The following is a 4,549-nucleotide window of genomic DNA, read 5'->3' on the forward strand; positions in this document are numbered from 1 at the left end:
AGTCATTATCTCCGTGGAGACCGACACACGGAGGGAATGACCAGGCGGTTCTGTTGGCCACCGGTAAATTTCTAGACTTACAAGATCTATCTGTTTCTTTCGGGGTCCTGCCTTTGTTTATTCTGTTATGTATGTGACGGTCCAGGAATATGAGGGTACACAGCCTACAGAACTCTCTCTCTCTCCCTCATCCCTTCTTCTGTCCATGATTAGCCTGGATGCTGTTTTAGGTTAGGTATTGCATTGGTGCTGGGCTAGCTCAACTGCTTTTTGGATGGGTGCTGGTATAATGGTATGATTATTTTTTATTGGTGCTGGTGTATAGCTTGGATGGGAAGCCGATTGGTGCTAGTCTAGCTTGAATGGGAAGCCCATTGGTGCTGGGTTAAAGTGTGGATGGGAAGCGTATTGGTGCTGATGTATAGCTTGGATGGGAAGCCTATTGGTGCTGGGGTGTAGCTTGGATGGGAAGCCTATTGGTGCTGGTGTATAGCTTGGATGGGAAGCCTATTGGTGCTGGTGTATAGCTTGGATGGGAATCCTATTGGTGCTGGAATATATCGGGGGATGGGATGTCTATAGGTGCTGAGATATAGCTTGGATGGGAATCTTATTGGTGCTAGGGTATAGCTTTTATGGGAAGCCTATTGGTGCTGGGGTAAAGCTTGGATGGGAAGCCTATTGGTGCTGGTGTATAACTTGGATGGGAAGCCTATTGGTGCTGGTGTATAGCTTGGATGGGAAGCCTATTGGTGCTGGTGTATAACTTGGATGGGAAGCCTATTGGTGCTGGTGTATAACTTGGATGGGAAGCCTATTGGTGCTGGTGTATAGCTTGGATGGGAAGCCTATTGGTGCTGGGCAGCTTGGATAGGAAGCCCATTGGTGCTGTGGTATAGCTGGGGGTGGGAAGTCTATGGGTGCTGGGATATAGCTTGGATGGGAATCTTATTGGTGCTGGTGTATAGCTTGGATGGGAATCCTATTGGTGCTGGTGTATAGCTTGGATGGGAATCCTATTGGTGCTGGAATATATCTGGGGATGGGAAGCCTATTGGTGCTGGTGTATAGCTTGGATGGGAAGCCTATTGGGGAAGCCTATTGGTGCTGGTGTATAGCTTGGATGGGAATCCTATTGGTGCTGGAATATATCTGGGGATGGGAAGCCTATTGGTGCTGCTGTATAGTGTGGATGGGAAACCTATTGGTGCTGGTGTATAGCTGGGGGTGGGAAGTCTATAGGTGCTGGGATATAGCTTGGATGGGAATCTTATTAGTGCTAGGGTATAGCTTTTATGAGAAGCCTATTGGTGCTGGGTTAAAGCTTGGATGGGAAGCCTATTGGTGCTGGTGTATAGCGTGGATGGGAAGCCTATTGGTGCTGGTGTATAGCTTGGATGGGAAACCTATTGATGCTGGGGAGGGCTTTGATGGGAATCCCATTGGTGCTGTGGTATAGCTGGGGGTGGGAAGTCTATAGGTGCTGGGAAATAGCTTGGATGGGAATCTTATTGGTGCTGGTGTATAGCTTGGATGGGAAGCCTATTGGTGCTGGTGTATAGCTTGGATGGGAATCTTATTGGTGCAGGAATATAGGGGGATGGGAAGCCTATTGGTGCTGGTGTATAGCTTGGATGGGAATCTTATTGGTGCTCGTGTATAGCTTGGATGGGAAGCCTATTGGTGCTGGGGTATAGCTTGGATGGGAAGTCTCTAGGTGCTGGTGTATAGCTTGGATGGGAAGCCTATTGGTGCTGGTGTATAGCTTGGATGGGAAGCTTATTGGTGCTGGTGTATAGCTTGGATGGGAAGCATATTGGTGCTTGGAATAGCTTGGATGGGAAGCCCATTGGTGCTGGGGAATAGCTTGGATCGGAAGCCTATTGGTGCTGATGTATAGCTGGGGATGGGAAGCCTATTGGTGCTGGAATATATCTGGGGATGGGAAGCCTATTGGTGCTGATGTATAGCTGGGGATGGGAAGCCTATTGGTGCTGGTGTATAGCTTGGATGGGAAGCTTATTGGTGCTGGTGTATAGCTTGGATGGGAAGCATATTGGTGCTTGGAATAGCTTGGATGGGAAGCCCATTGGTGCTGGGGAATAGCTTGGATCGGAAGCCTATTGGTGCTGATGTATAGCTGGGGATGGGAAGCCTATTGGTGCTGGAATATATCTGGGGATGGGAAGCCTATTGGTGCTGATGTATAGCTGGGGATGGGAAGCCTATTGGTGCTGGTGTATAGCTTGGATGGGAATCCTATTGGTGCTGGAATATATCTGGGGATGGGAAGCCTATTGGTGCTGGTGTATAGCTTGGATAGGAAGCCTATTGGTGCGGGTGTATAGCTTGGATGGGAATCCTATTGGTGCTGGAATATATCTGGGGATGGGAAGCCTATTGGTGCTGTGAAGAGCTTGAATGGGAAGCGTATTGGTGCTGGGATATAGCTTGTGCGGGAAGCCTATTGGTGCTGGTTAGCTGGGGTATAGCTGGGGATGATGATGTGGTGATGCTGGGAGAAAATGAACAACAGAGACAACAGAGAGTCACTGTTAAGTTTAACACTATTTAAAGACACACACACACTGTCTGTAGCCCTGGCCTATGGTCATTGTTAAAGCCTACGGTACAGGGCAGATACCAGATGGTGTATATTAGGCCATATAGTAATAACAATGAGTGTTATGGGAAGCCCCTTTCAATGTCAGCCATTGTGAGTGTACCGATGAGTTTACCAGTCATTGACAAGGTCAGGGGTTCCTTGACCATTCTACTCAGTCTAATTCTATGGTTTCCAACACCAGCCCATGCTACCATTTACAGTGTCTTACTGTTTGCTGCTGTTTGTTTGCTGCTGTGTTTCTATGTGGTTTGTGTATGTTATGTGTGAGCTGTAAGAATTTCCTCTTGTAGGACAATAAACATCAATCTAGACAATAAACATCAATCTAGTCTATCTAATCTTTACCTGGACCTCAGATCAGTTTAGTCACTGTCTCTTTCACTCCTTCAGATTTGACATCAAATCTCTTTTACCATAGAGAGTATTACTCCAGTGAGCTGGTATGGCACCGCCACCATAACACCACTGTTATGTGCCAGTTCACTGGAGTGTCCTGTGAAAGAGATATGATCATTGTATGGGATTAACCTAGTTTAATGGCAGTTCAGATGATTTGTCATGGGTTAGTGTTACAGTACAGATGAGGTAGGTTTATTTAATCCTACATACAGTTGAAGTCGGAAGTTTATATACACTTAGGTTGGAGTCATTAAAACTCATTTTTCAACCACTCCACAAATGTCCTGTTAACATACTATAGTTTTGGCAAGTTGGTTAGGACATCTACTTTGTGCATGGCACAAGTAATTTTTCCAACAATTGTTTACAGACAGATTATTTAATTTATAATTCATTGTATCACAATTCCAGTTGGTCAGAAGTTTACATACACCAAGTTGACTGTATCTTTAAAAAGCTTGGAAAATTCCATAAAATGAAGTCATGGCTTTAGAAGCTTCTTGAAAGGCTAATTTACATCATTTGAGTCAATTGGAGGTGTACCTGTGGATGTATTTCAAGGCCTACCTTCAAACTCGGTGCCTCTTTGCTTGACATCATGGGAAAATCAAAAGAAATCAGCCAAGACCTCAGAAAAAATATTGTAGACCTCCACAAGTCTGGTTCATCCCTGGAAGCAATTTCCAAATGCCTGAAGGTACCACATTAATCTGTACAAACAATAGTACACAAGTATAAACACCATGGGACCACATAGCCGTCATACCGCTCAGGAAGGAGACGCGTTCTGTCTCCTAGAGATGAACGTGCTTTGGTGCGAAAAGTGCAAATCAATCCCAGAACAACAGCAAAGGTCCTTGTGAAGATGCTGGAGGAAACAGGTACAAAAGTATCTATATCCACAGTAAAATGAGTCCTATATCAACATAACCTGAAAGGCCACTCAGTAGGGAAGAAGCCACTGTTCCAAAAAGCCAGACTGTGGTTTGCAACTGGACATGAGGACAAAGATCGTACTTTTTGGAGAAATGTTCTCTGGTCTGATGAAACAAAAACAGAACTGAACTCCTGCGAGCAAGGATACCTTACAAACCTGACTCCTTTACACCAGCTCTGTCAGGAGGAATGGGACAAAATTCACCCACCTTATTGTGGGAAGCTTGTGGAAGGTTCACTGAAACGTTTGACCCAAGTTAAACAATTTAAGGTCAATGCTACCAAATACTAATTGAGTGTATGTAAACTTCTGACCCACTGGAAGAAATGAAAGCTGAAATAAATCATGCTCTCTACTATTATTTTGACATTTCACATTCTTAAAATGAAGTGGTGATCCTAACTGACCTAAGACAGGGAATTTTTACTAGGATTAAATGTCAGGAATTGTAAATGTATTTGGCTAAGGTGTATAAACTTCCGACTTCAACTGTAGATGTGTGTACCTTAGCTCAATGGAGTACAGGCTTAACTGAATGAACAATAAAGACGGACAGCAATATGACATTTTATTAAATAGTTTGGGGA

This window comes from Oncorhynchus gorbuscha, linkage group LG13 (genome assembly GCF_021184085.1).
Source record: "Oncorhynchus gorbuscha isolate QuinsamMale2020 ecotype Even-year linkage group LG13, OgorEven_v1.0, whole genome shotgun sequence".
Classification (NCBI taxonomy): Eukaryota; Metazoa; Chordata; class Actinopteri; order Salmoniformes; family Salmonidae; genus Oncorhynchus; species Oncorhynchus gorbuscha.